The sequence below is a fragment of the Pteropus vampyrus genome, unplaced genomic scaffold (assembly GCF_000151845.1).
Source record: "Pteropus vampyrus isolate Shadow unplaced genomic scaffold, Pvam_2.0 Scaffold393, whole genome shotgun sequence".
NCBI classification, from domain to species: domain Eukaryota; kingdom Metazoa; phylum Chordata; class Mammalia; order Chiroptera; family Pteropodidae; genus Pteropus; species Pteropus vampyrus.
In genome coordinates, this window is record NW_011889174.1 from 251,864 (window position 1) to 266,795 (window position 14,932).

Here is a 14,932-nt window from a genome sequence, read left to right on the forward strand (position 1 = left end):
CACATATATGCACACATATATACACACACATACACATACATACACTTAATTGCATACTTCTGAATTGTTTGTCAGATGTCTGGCGAGCAATCTTTTCATATCACAGCCCGTCTGAAATTTAGGTGGCATATTTGGTGGTGGTTCTTAAGCAGGAATGAGCATCCACGTCACTGTGGAGCTTTTAAAAAATACAGACTTCTAGACCCCACCTTAAATTTACTGTATCAGAACATACAGAGCTATGGCCTAAGTGTGTGTGTGTTCTCACAGGCATTCCCAGGTGACAACCACTGTGTGTCCTTCAGTAAGAAAGAAACCATTGATAGCTAAGAAAGTGCGTCTGATTGCTTTAGAGTTTTAGCTTTAGTTTCCAGGGGAAGATTTAATTCAAATACCTGTCTGAGCACATGATAGTTGTATGACCATGTTATTTAACCTCTCTAAGATTAATTGCTCTTCTGAAGTTCTCACATTGAATTTAAAATGTTATTTTTTTTATAATCAGAATAAGACAACCAACAGAAAGTAATTTGCTTCTATAAAAAACAAATTTTCCTCTTTAGCCTCTAAAAGGAATGATTTTATATGAATAATATTCTTTATACAATCTCCTTATGTTAGTTTTTACTTAATTAGACAGATTCGACAGTATCCATAAGGAATCATAAAAATAATCAATCTTACCCCAGATGAATCGTCAACCAAGACAAAGCTGGAGGAAATATTATTTTCACTATCTTTTAAAATTTTATTTACAAAGAAATTTTTTTTCAGGCCTTTCTAGCTTTTAGAATAAAAACTTGAGACATAATCTTTTGAAAAAATTTGCATATCATTGCTAACCAAAATGTTATGACCATCTATCAAAGCTCGACACCACTCAAATTACTGTACAAGAACTAAATTTCTGCAGAGGTAACAGTGACAGCTGTTGGATTGAATGCCAGCAGAGAAATAAGAAAGGACCCAGGCACTAGGTAACTGTGTATTCATGGCTGTTTTCTAAATCACTTTCTCTTTAAATGCAATATATTGACCCCCATGGGAAGGGTAGGGATGTGTATAAGATATGTTTCCTAGGAAGCATCAAAGGTTAAATTTCAAGTGTTAGAATAATTGCTTTGACACATTTGGGTCAATAGAGATTTTTTTTTTTCCTTTACTTGGGACACTGTCATCAACCCCTAATCTCTTCTTCCTTTCTCCCCATGCATGTGTGACCTAAGCTCTAGGTCACCACAGATAGGCAGAAGCACATGGCAAATGCCAAACCACCTTCTCTGGATTCATGACTTCTTTTTAATTTTTGCCTTTGAGGAGCTCCCTTACTTTCCTGTCAGTTCAACTATTCATTTTTATGGGATGTTTTAAGAGAGATTTTAGGATATCATTGCATTGTTAGAAAGATAAATTCCTTTTTCAGTATTTCGAATTACCCATTTGATAGCATTTAGTACATTATTTTGTAAGTTTCTATTACATTTTATATCTTTCCCAGATGATTGTGTTCATTCTGAGGGCAGAAACTATTTTTTATCATGTACTAATTTATTTAGTAAAAAGATATGATTCAGTTTCTTCTGTTTACTAGGCACTGATGCACTGAGTTAGTTGTTGCATATACAAAGGTGGTCTAAATTGAAATGCTCTGTAAACTTAAGTAGCTGACACTTTAAAAATAATAAAAGCTAACATTTGTTGAATCATTTATAGTGCGACAAATGGCCAGTTGTTCTGATAAATGCTTTATATTTATTGCCTCATATTTTTCTTCACAATTACCCTATGTATTTGTCATTTTTGTTATTTCATTTTAAAGATGAGGAGATTGAGACTGAGAGAAATATGCTAGTTATGGTATGCTAACCATGACCTAATAAAAAAAAATTAAATAATCTCTTTCTATTGAAATCTCTTAATGGTTACCTGTTGCTAGAAACTCAATGTTATACATAGATTCAGCGATTATATGTAGAGGAAAGAGGGGAATATCTGTGAGGATTGACCCAGCCATAGGTTCTGGATTATATCCAGGATCAAAGAGTGAATATCTTCAGGCATGAAACCTTTTGCTAAAAGAATTCCAACCTTGGTTATTTTACCTGTAAAGAATTTTCACTGAGTCATATGTTCAAACACCTACTCAATGTGGCAAAGATTTATCTCATGTAAATTCTGAGAAAATGAAGAAGAAATATTGTATATATCCTTAATGGTATGGATTCTTAACATGTATTAAGCAATGATAAGAGTAATCGCTATGTAATATATAGCTGTGGTTAATTTTATTAATGACATCCTTTCAGCAGCAATTTGTACTTATTCAGCCTCATTTGTGCTTGACATTGTAAATCCCCCCTCCCACTTCTCTTAATCCACTTTATTTTAGATTCTAGCCGATTGCATTCTTTGTTCTCTCCACCGCCTTATCTTTTATGGCAGCTCTTGTGGCTGCCTGGTCTTCTCTTACTTTCACTCATTGTCTGCTGTGTGATGAGTTGCAGTGAGAGATTTGGAGCACGTAGCAATGGAAACTTTTCTGTTCATTCCTCCTGCACCCCTGGACTCTATGCATACAACAATGCTCTCTTTCTGAAGTTCTCTCTTCCCGTTGTTTGCAAATGCTGTATTCTGAGGACTTTTACTTTCCTTCCGAGTCACCGTCTTCCCAAGTGTACTTATTCCATACTGGATTCTTTCCTTTTTTCTTTTTCCTTTCAACTATTTAAAAAGTTTTGGCTGTGAATTTTCAAAAGGAGTCTATAAAATCCAACTGTGGATACTCCAGAGATTTTTAATAGAGTATGAGTTTAGCAGGAAAAATAGTCTTGTCAGGATTTTTCACATTATAATTTCTCACTTTGTTTTACAAAGACAGAATACCAGAAGAAACACATTGGGAGACATCAACTATTCTAGAAGAAAATGGTGGTTTAAGTAAACATACAAAAACAGCCTAAGTGGAAAAATCATCTTGTGTTAATCTTGAGTAGTGCAGAGAGCGTAGGTGTTCTTCTAATTTTTAGCAGCAATCATCAGAGATGATTACCTGTTACACCTTAAAGGTAGAGAAGGAAAATTGGTGAGTCCGAGGCTCACAACTGCTGGAAATCTCACAGAAGAGTGGGTTTTTGATAGCTCTTAGGCCTGTGATTAATTACAGACCAACAACTGCATGAGTCATAACTTGTTAGTCACATTAAAACTCTCTATATAAATCAAGTAGAAAATAAAATGGGATATAAATCTATTTTTCTCACATGAAAAAATAAGCTTCCAACATTAAAGATCATAAAGCTCCTACAATGACGCATACACTGTTGTCAAACTTCCCTCAGTTCTTAAGGAAAACATCTCACAATCAGCACAAACCCAACAGAATACAGAGAAATGAGTTAAACCATCCTTAGAATGTGTGCGATGTGTGCTAAGACAATAATAATAATAATAATAATAATAATATCCAATATGCATAATTACTCCAAAACTCTAATTAATAAATTTAAAAGGACTGATTTTTAGAAAAATGAATATTTGAAGTTAAAGACAAACTAAGTAAAAGTATCATTTCTGAGCATGTAACTCTGATTCTCTCAATGACTTTATACGATGTTGGTACCTTATGCTTTTCCTGAAGACATTAACTATTGATGGATTCTTTCATTTTTCTTTATTTTTATGACATCTTATGTGTTTAGAAGTTCATTCGAGATTTGTTTGTGTGGATTCAGGCCTTTTAAAAAGAGTATTTCCTAGCTGATGCCTGTACTCTCTTCTGCATTACTAACAATTATGCAAATGAATCTTAGAACCACCCACGCCCACAGTAACATGAAGCTCTCCCTGTACAGTAGAACTAAAATTCAGAGATTAAATATATCTATAATAGTGCTGGACTTTTAAAATTTAAATAGGGATATTTTGGCTTTTGAAGTGGCAATAATATATTTTATAAAATTATATTAGTTAAATGGTATACTGTTATTTTTTTTTTTATTAAAAAATCAAGCGCATGGGCAAGCCTCCATAGAAATTCACTTATCTCTATTTTTTTACTTCTTTTATCAGTGAATACACAATCAAAAAGCTGAAAAGTAAAGACTAAATTGCAGAATCACCAGCTGGAAAGAGTCTCAGAAGGTAATCTAATCTACTCCCTGGCTTTCATCCCAAGTCACGTTTTGCTTATATTTTACTTATAGTACTGCTTTTATTCTGCCTGCAATTACAGTTGGTCACATCCTAATTTGTCTGCTTCTCTTTGAGGAAATTGTGTTTTTAGCCATTTTTGAATGTCTCATGCTTAGCACGTACTTTGTGCTCAATAATTGTTAAGTGGAATCTAAGAAACGTGTGTTTCTATCCTGCCTTTAAAAACTCCCAGAGAAAATAATGAGAGGCATACTTGAGAAAGCAATGAAAATGAGCTTAAAATAATTGGTACTGGAGTTGAAGTCCATTACTTCTATTTTGTCCTTCATAGAACTAAAGAAATTAGTTGACGGTTTAATGTTGAGAATTCTAAGGGAGAGAGCCTGAATTTTGCTTCCTGTATCCATCAGTCCTTAGCTGTATAACCATGAGCAAGTCACTAAACTTCTTAAAATTCATTTTCTCATCCCTAAGATGGTGATGCTAACAGTTACCTTTCTCATATGGCTTTTCTAAGGATTAAATATGATGCACATATATTTAGGGCAGTTTCTGACATGTAATAATGCTCAGTCATTAAATGTTGGTTATTTTCATTACTATCATCATCATCATCATCATCATTATCACAATCCACCTGGATTGTTAGTCAATAGTTTCAAATATAATATTTCATTCTTTAATTCCTTTCTGCTCCATCAACTTTGAATCAATGCAACTGCTATCCCCCTCCCTCTTTTTTGCTCTTGACATTTGTCCTTTAAATGTTATCAACCTTACCATTTAACATTGCACTGGAAGTTCTAGACAGAGCAATAAGACTAGAAACTGAGCTTGAAAGGTAGAGAAAAATGTTGATATAATAGTTGGATCTGATAATCTGTATATAAAATCCAAGATGATATAAAACCATCTATTAAAACATCAATTCAGCAAGGTGGTGAGATATAAAACAACCAGTAGTGTTTCTACACAGCATCAATAGCCAAATAAAAAAATGAAGAAAAAAGACACTATTCACAATGGTAACAAAATGTTTAAGATTCCCAGGCATAAATATAACAAAGACGTGCATGTATCTGTGATATTATTGTTATTCACAGAAGATCAGATTGAATGGCAAGCTAGGACAAATGCATGGAGGAAGACATGGTATTATTCAGATATTGTTTTTTCAAATTTTTCTATAAATTCTGTCAATTTCTAAGCACCTCAAAAGTAGTTTTTTTTGGGGGGGGGTCAGATTAACAAAGTGATTTGTTTATAATACGGAAGGGTAAAGGTCCAAAGTTATACAACTAGAAAAAAGTAAATAAGGGAGAGTTGCCCTACTAGATGTTTTAAATATACAGTAATCAAGAATATTGGTGGACACAGAGATAGACAAAAAGTATATCTGTGTAAAAGAATAGAGACCCCAAAAGCCTACCCAAGTACACATGGATCTTGGTATGTCATTAGGAGGCATTACGAATCAGCTGGAAAAAACAAGAAAATGGACTAATATGATATCGAGACAATTGCCTTTGGAAATGAAAACAAAATAAATTAGACTTGCTTTTTCATATCACACATAAAAGTCAACTCCAAATAATTTAAAGGCCTAAAGGTGAAAAAGGAACTTGAAAAATGTTGAAAACATAGGAGAATAATCTTATTACATTAAGGCAAGAGAGGATTTCTTACATAAGACAAAAACCATAAGATAATAAAAAATAGATAAATTCACTAAAATATAAAATTTCCCTACAATTTAACATATATAACAAATGGCATACATTTAAAATATATAACATCTTTTAGAAAAGGACATAAAAGAAAAATAGGCAAGAATTTGAACAGGAAATTCACTAAACAGAAACTCTGAATGGTAAATAAATGCATGAAAAGATGCTCAGTCTCCCTTGTAATAAAGGCAGTGAAAAGCAAAACAATGAAGAGGAGACATTTCATGTTATCGGAAAAGGCAAAAATTAAAATGTCTGACAATTTCAAATATTGATGAGAATGAGGAGAAACTGAAAGTTTTTTGTGCTCCTGGTGGAAGTGAAAATTGTCAACTCAGTTTGAATTGCAATTTATCAATATCTAGTGAAGTTAAAACTGAACAGAACCTATAACTTAATAATTACACTTATAGATACAGATCCCAGAGAAACTCTAGCACCTGGTGACAGAGATATACTTAAGGATATTTGTTAATAGCATTATTTCTGATAGTCAAAAAGTTAGAAACAGTCTAAATCTCATGGGTAAATCATAGTATGGTCATATGAAGGACTGTATATATATATATATATATACACATATATGTAAATTTAGATCTTGAAAACATAATATTCATTCAAAAATGAATATACAATCATGATTTATATAAAGAAAGAGAAGACTCAGTTGCAAATGAGGTGGATACAGGATCTAAGCAAATCACATGTTATTTTTCAAAGGTTAGACATTCTCATAATTTAATCATATTATCTGTTATGATTACACGGCAAATTCAGACTGGTGAAAGAATGGTAGTCTGAAAGGGAAAAAATGAGATAAAATATTTTATATTAGAACAAAAAATTTTAGCAGAACTTAATAAAATTGAATTTAAAGGTAAAATGAACTTCATGAAGTTTACACAAACTTTAAAAAGTGTCTTTCCTAGTTCTGTTACTAAGTATCCTAGGAAAATGTCAATATTAAGTGTAGTTAATTTCCTGCCATGGAGTAGGGAAAGTAAAGTTGTACTTGAAATGTGTAGTTGTTATCAAAAGGTGAGACAGCTTTCAAAGATGTCTTATAGGGGGAAAAAAATGCTTCCAGGGGTTGCAACAATTAGAGCACCAAAAAAGAAAATAATCCTGTCATGGGCCATGAGTTTATAACATTACTCAAATTAGATAAATCATATAAGTATATAGAAGCAAGGGCATCTATGGATTTCCAATAATGTCTATAGAAAATACACATTTCAGCTGAAACTATATAAGTATATTGCATTTTATTTTCATCAGTTTCATTAGGAAAAATCACAGTAAAAATATTAAGAGGAAGCTATATTAAAAAGTTGTCTATGAGATGTTAACAAGAACATGGGTAAGGGCGACAATTAAGGGATGCCCATGGGATAGGCTGTGAGAAATCATTTCTCAACAATAGTCCAATTGACACCTAGCAGCAGATGGTACTGTAACAGGATTCCATCCCAATAATCACTGGCTCTGTGGGACCACATAAAGAAGCACACCCAGGTTCCTGTGTTTTGGTCTCAACTCCTTGGCTAATAATCTAAGTCTATAAACATATCAAGGTTTGAATTCTATAATCTGTAAAATTCATTTCTAATCAAACAGCTATCTTGAGATGGTCATTTTTTTCCTGTGGCAAATGATTTTGATAGGAGATGGTATGACAAATGATGGAGATGATAAAGAAACAAACCAAATTCTTAGTATTTGTACTTTTATATTAGATGTAAGTGTAATAATGATTTATAATTATTTTGTTAATTTATACTTGCACTATTTGTTTTTTAAAGAGAGGCTCTTAAAGGGTTCTGATATGAGGACTTGAGATTTTAATTTAAATACATAGAAAGATTTAATTTAACTTTGTGATCCAATGTTTAGATGCTCAAGGCAATCTGATTGCTTAGAACCAGCCATTTTGATTTATTGTATCTGTAAGTGGTGTTTAAGTGCTTAAGAAGATTTTTGTTTGTTTTCCTTGTGGATATTTGAAAACCTGACTTCTTGGATGTTTGAAGTGCTAGAAAAAAATCAGATATATCAAATTTGTGGTTTTATTTAAAAATATTTAGGACAGTCTGCTTAAAAATTTTTTTGAACATTTTTAAGCATTTAGATTTTTATTTACCAGATGCAGAAATAAATTGAATATTAATTCAAGAACGAATACAAATCAGTGTTTAATTTATTCATAAAATTGATGATTTTTAAAAAATAACATTTATATGTTTACTTTAAAATCTTATAAAAACTGGGTTTTAATATCAAAACTCTATTAAACAAGATATCACTTTAAAGACAAATAGCTATAGCTATTATTTTCTGTATACAAAAGCCACCTCCCCCATGATATCAAAAAGGCAATTGACTAGGTTAAGTGAAAAAAAGCACGTTATAGAAAATAATATACCATATGATATAATTACAAAGAAAAATAACACAAACAACTCCACATATTGTACGTGGATTACCATATAGATAGCAACAAAAATATTCAAATGTGAACTGAGGGGAGAATACAGACATCTATTTTATCAGAAAGAGTTAATTTGTCAAAAATCTAAATTAATAATAACAAAATGTTAATTTTTAAATTGTGGCAGGTACTTTGTCAATTAAGGTATCTGTAATGTAAAGATTCAAATATATGTGAAGAATCTAAGGGACCAATAAAAATAGTGAATTGGACATAGACAGGCTATTAAAATAAATTGTGAAAATAATGGTGGAATAATTGAATTATATAAAAAAATTTTAATTGGAAACAAAACAACTCAAGAGTGAAAAAATAAACTTAGAAGGGGGGAAAAAAGCAATAAGAGAAGTTTCTGCCAAGCTATCTCACACATAATGACTAATGAACAAACACAGTGAGAACTCGAAATGTGTTGTGTTTTTTTTCAAGTAAAGTGGTCAAAAAATGTGTATTTGAGGAAATAGTAACTGGGGATAAAATATGTTTTTTTCCAATAAAACCTGGAAATAAATCATAAATAGTCTGCAGTGGTAATGCCAACACAGAGAAAAGTTTACTTGCCAAAATCTAAGTAAAATGAATGATGATTTATTTCTCTGATATCAATGACATTACTCATGGAAAATTCATATTATTGGGTAAAACATTCAAATTTATTGTGATGGAGAAATCATGATGTATCTGAGAAATTCCTTATAAAACAAAGCCCATGGATAGAGGGGCTGTGCCTAACTTCACTATGATGATGTTGTCACATAGACTTGCTATAAAAGAGTTTTTGAGCAAATATTGTATTAATGGCCTTAATCATGCACCTTATGCATCAAACGAGGTTCCAAATGCTTTCAGGCTGTTTCTAAACATGAAATTCATCTCTAACGGACAAAAATTTTCTACTGGTGAGATAGTCAAAGAAAATGCACTGCAAGATTTGTAGGCAATTCCAGAACCAGATTCCTAAAGTATTTTCATTAATGCAACATTATTGGAAGAGTTGTATATAGCATTATATAAAGAAAAATAATATTTGACTATAAGCCTTGTTGTCCTTTTTTGGAGAATTCTATTTTGCAAAAATTTTGTGTTTTCTGCAAACTTTTAAAGGCAAATATTTCAGGGGCATATATAACATAATGAAGCACATGGGTTATGGACTCAGCTAGGGATTAAATTCATGTTCTGCCCTTTATGTAGCATCTGTGACTCAGTTTCTTCATCTGTAACATGAGGGTGAGAAAGTTTCAGTGGGCTGTGAGGAATGACAATGAGTCAAGTACCTAGAATAGTCCTGGTTTGTGGCAGGCAATAAAAAGTAGCTATTATGATTACGATTGTTATTTTTTTATGATATTATTTGTTTGGTAAAAGGCCTGATGACTTTTTTTCTTCTCATTAAATTACTTCCATTAGATATGAGAAATAATATGCTTTTCTGTTTTGGTTTTATTACTTCAATGATTGAAGTGAAAATAAATTTCCTTGAAAAATCTCATTGTATGATTATTAAATCATTTGCAATAAAGAGTTATGATAGACCAGTTAGGTCTTAAAATTATATCTCCCACAATTTCTACAACTTTTTCACCTTGCTTACTCTAACATATTCAGTATGATGACAATATCTACTTCCAGGTAAATGGATGTGTCCACTTTAAAAAATATTTTCTAAAACACCACCACCAACCAAACTTTTACTTAGCTTATCTAACTAATTTGGTAAAATTATTGATAGTGTGCTTTCCAGGAAACTAAAACTATGATATTCCTTTATTTTACCTCTTTGAATATAGCAAAGATAAATTATGTTTTATATCATTAAAATACTTGTCTTTTTTAGATTTGGAGAGGCATTCTCATTTGAGTTAAACAACTATGACTTTTAATTCTACATGATATCATAATTAAGACATCAAATATAATATCAGCTGGATTTAGGTTTACTCACATTAAATGGGGAGCTTTAATCTAAAGATAGTTTTTCAGAGTCTAGATGTTACTGAATGCTGTGGTCTATAGAGTTTTTTCTCAACTCATACTATTAATATACTTGCAGACCGTCATTAAAGTTTTGTAAATGATAGATCATGCATGTACATCAGGAAAGCACTTCACAATATACACATGTACCTATTAAAATGACTACCTTAGACTTTTTCTAGTCGATAGCTGTTAGCTCATATAACTGTCTAATAAGCAAAAACAAAGTTTTTCTAGATTATTTTTAATGTGCTAAAAACATTACTCCTATTGAGATACTTTGGAAATACAATTAAATACTAAGATGGTTATTAATATGATCAAGGAGAAGGCAGAGCTAGGCTTTTCTAAGCCAGTTGAAACCATTTTGCTGGCTGCCTTACTCAGTAATAAGTCATGTCTGATGTCTGGAAGCGAAAATACCATGTAAGCGTTTCTGTTCTTTTCCTGTCCATAAAAGATCGGAGGGCTGTTTTAGAATAAGATTTCTGATGGGGTCAAATGAAGTCTCACCCAGATTGTGCAGGTACTTGCAGAGCTGCTTTATTTAATGGGGCTAGAGGCTGTTTTGTAAAATCAATGATGTACTTCAGGAAGCGCATATCATGTTTGTGGTAGATATAACACAGAACCATCAACTATAATAATTATCCTTAAATTACCCAAGCAGAGAGCATAACTTACAAGTTACAACAACAGCAGCAAAAACAAAACCCCATTAAATTTGAATATCACTTTCAATTGGTACATTTTATTTTTAGCTTTAGTAATATTAAAGCCAGAGAGAAAGGTGACTAGGAAAATTACCTGAGTATAAGAGAATGAAAATCTGACCTCATTGGTTAGAAAAAAATGGAAAGACGCATTACTAGGAGAGTTTAAATGAAAAGAAAAGGTAATTTCTCCTCTAAGCATGGAAAGATCTATAAGAAAAATGTGAGCACTCTCATCTTGGAGGCTTTTAGAGCAGAAAAATTATGCATATCTTTCTGATTTTGTTTTAGTTGGAAAGCTGTTTAAGTAAACAAGAATTATACAGGTTCTCCAATATCCGTATAGACGAACGGTTGATTCCATATAAAAATGATTTAAATGTAAAATAGAAACATCAATTTCAAGATTTTTTTTCAATTTTGGTCATAAAATACATGTTTGAATACTCTCCAAAGACAGCAGTAATGAAGAGTGTTTTGTTAACATAATTTTGAATGTAGCTCCCCCTAATTTTTCACAAATAGGAAGAAGAAAAATGTCCCTCTTTATAAAGTAGCAAACCAAAGTCTCCAGGGCTACATGGCCTGTGTTCAAGTCCTGGCTCTACCGATTACTAATTGTGTGACCTTGGTCCACTTATTTAACCACGCTAGGCTGTAAAATAGGGATAATGATACCTGGCTGGCTAAGAGAGTTCTTGAGAGTATTAATGAAATAATACAAGGGAAGCTTTTGGAAAAAGGTCTGGCACATAGAAATTACTCAATATATATCAGCTATTATTGCTATTTCAGAGTAGTTCCCAACATTGATTTTGCTGAGACTCACAAGACAAATAATGTCCACAGGTTATACACACCTTGTTGGTCCCTTTTCTGCAGAGCAGTCTTCCCACGCCATCATGACAAATATCATATTGGAATGCTAATAAGCAAGACTGACGTTATTGTAGAGATAACTCTGAATCTGTTCTATTTTAAAATAAAAAATAATTAAAAAACCTCAGCACTTAATTTTAGTAGCAGGTTAATAACAACATATGTCGCAGTAGATTATGACACAGTTGTGCTGACAATACTTCTTTTAGGAAGTAAAGGGGAGGGAGAGAAGTACATGGTGAAACAGAGGCCACAATTTTGGATAAGGTTGTTAAATTAAAATCAGTTCCTTTTCCATTTGTCCATCCGTCTGTCCATCTGTCCATGCATCCATCTATCCAACCATCTTTCTATTCACCAAATATTTATTGAAAATCTATAGGGGGCGGAAAAGACTGAAAAATCCTGCCAAGAAGTTTGTAGGCTTTCCTGAAGTTCTAGGTTTGTTGTTTTGCTGTTCTTTGTTTGTTTTTGCTTTTGTTTTTTTTTGACTCTTTAAGGAAACTTCCCACCCTGGCAGGAGGGAAGAAAGAGTAAAATTTCTTCTACACTCTTAGAATGAACATTCATCTCTTCAATGCTCTGTTTGAGAAAAAAATCTGAGGTTGCAGATAAATGCTTACCCAATCCTAGATCCTGCTAGATGGAAAATATCCTATTAAGGGGAGTAGGAGAAAGAGGGAGAGGCATCTTTAAATACAGAATCAAGAGTATATACATGGAACCTGGCTCAGTTTCTTTGATTTTTCTCTGGATTTTATTATTCTGTATGTAGTGAACCAATGAGGTGTCTTATAGTTTACAATTAGGTTAAATATTGTTCTTTTTGGATTAATATGTCAAGTATAATTTAAAATATTGTTTAATATTGCTCGTTACTACTATAGAGGAGTTATACTCAAAGTAAAATAAACCCTTAATTTTAGTGAGTAGCTACTTCTTCAATGGTCTATTTCAGGACACATTTGTTTGTTTCACAGACTAAATTATGAAGGGGTTGGCAGCCATATCATCACAGCATTTACTACACAAATATGTAAACATACCACAGGGAGTGATATATAACAGAAAAAGGGAAAAGTTAGCAACCTATTTCTATTTATTTCCCAGAATTTCCTACTAGGTTTTGCATAATCAGTAGTAGTATATTACATGGTCAAATAAAAAATCAGATGTCAAATCATAGAAGTGATACAAAATTAAATTACATCTTCTTCCAAATTAAAAAATAAGTTAATTAAGAAGTCCTCCTCTTGGTGCTGCAGGTTTCTGTAAAATAGGGATGCTAGTTCTTCTCTTGAAAACATGTGGTGATGATTCGGGAGACAGTGGTGGAACACTTAGAACTCTGAACTTAATACCGAGATGGTCACCAAAAGTGACTATTACTGTATGCAAAACATCAGCCAGGCCAACCCCAGGTTAATGTGTATGAATTCTCAGCGTATCTACTTGGGAGCCAGAAAAACTTTTCTTTTTGAGAGTATTGCTCTCAAATGGTTAGAACATAAAAGTAAAAATTAACGCAAGAGAAAACTGAAGCAGCAGGAAAATAACTATCATCTTCTGTTGAGTATATGACTCTTAAAAAATTGTATAGAGTAAATTATAGTCATTATGATGATATACATGAGAAATATGCATTACTGGATTATTTGTATATTGTATAATTTTTCTTCTGGCTATAAAATTTCCACTAGGTTATACATTAGATAAAAGGGCATTCGAAGAAATCATATAATATTTTCAGGACAATAGAATTATAAGTTGAGTGATGGCTTTCAATATTGAATGTGTTTTAATAAAGACAAGGAATTTGTTATATTTTTTGCTAAGCTTATAGGACATATCAGCACAGAAATATTAAGGATCATAAAATATGTCACTGGAGTAGTACGGTCATCTTGATGTCATTGTAGTCACAACAGAAATCTAGTGATCTGATTACACAGTGTAATATTTATACCATGATTACAAACTTTGACATTTAAAAAAATAGTCAGATAAAATTATAATCAAAATGCTAGCAATTCAGAAATAGTTGTACCTTACAGTATGAGCATGTGCAGGTGAAATTGATATGGCCAATTTGATGCTGTGGATTTTTCAATGCAGCAGTTTTGGCAAGGGAACGTTTTTATATGCCCTAAAGAACAGACCATTAAATTCTCAACATCTTAAAATGTCAAATTCTTTGCATAAAAGTCATCTGCATTCTCTCCCTGACACTCACCGCACCTCTGGTGCCTGAACTGTCCAGAAGTCCCACTAGAACACATGTCTAGCTTGAACTTGATGCTGGGTCTCACACCTCTTGTGGAGAATATCATGAAGGATGGCAGAGGGGGGAACAGCTCTGATGCTTATTTCTTAAAAACACTATCCCCTCAATATATATATTAAAAAAATTTTACATCTTGAAGTGACTGAATATCAAGAAAGCTTTGTCAAAATGTTCTGTCTTTACATGTGCTATACCTGTAAAAGATGAACAAAGAAACCTATGGAAGAAAAAGCACTTGTGCATTTATCTCAAGTACAAGTAAAAGTGGAAAAATTAAGTGCAAAAATATCTATGTATTATTACAGAATCAGAGTATTTAAGAATTGAAAAATACCTAAGATACTCTCTCATCTAAACATTGACCTAATACTTGAATGATCCACCTGGTTCCTGGTTCCCGGCTCTCACAAGGCTGTTCTCTCTCCAAGTAAAACTCACTTGACCCTCAGCTGCACTGTCAGTCTGCCCCAAGCTCAGCTCCCCAGATGGTGGGCATAAAAGGAATTCTAATTCAACACTCATGAAAACTTATAGTCTTATCACAAATCCTGTTTATAGATGAGTTCTAATTCTGACCGGGGTTTTTACTTATAGTTCAGACTAACTTCTGTTTAGAAACTGGTTTTTGACATTGTTTCTCGTGCTTAAACCTCTATCTGCATTATCTTCCTTAGGAAATGAGGATTGCCTCACTCTCCTCAGGTCCTGCAGA

The 14,932-nt window shown here is 32.5% G+C and overlaps 1 protein-coding gene across 2 annotated transcripts in view; it reads right to left on the reverse strand.

The window, feature by feature from the left end:
* The window catches only part of KCNQ5 (potassium voltage-gated channel subfamily Q member 5), a 469,107-nt gene that overhangs the window by 231,442 nt on the left and 222,733 nt on the right, over positions 1 to 14,932 (reverse strand). The window lies entirely within an intron of this gene.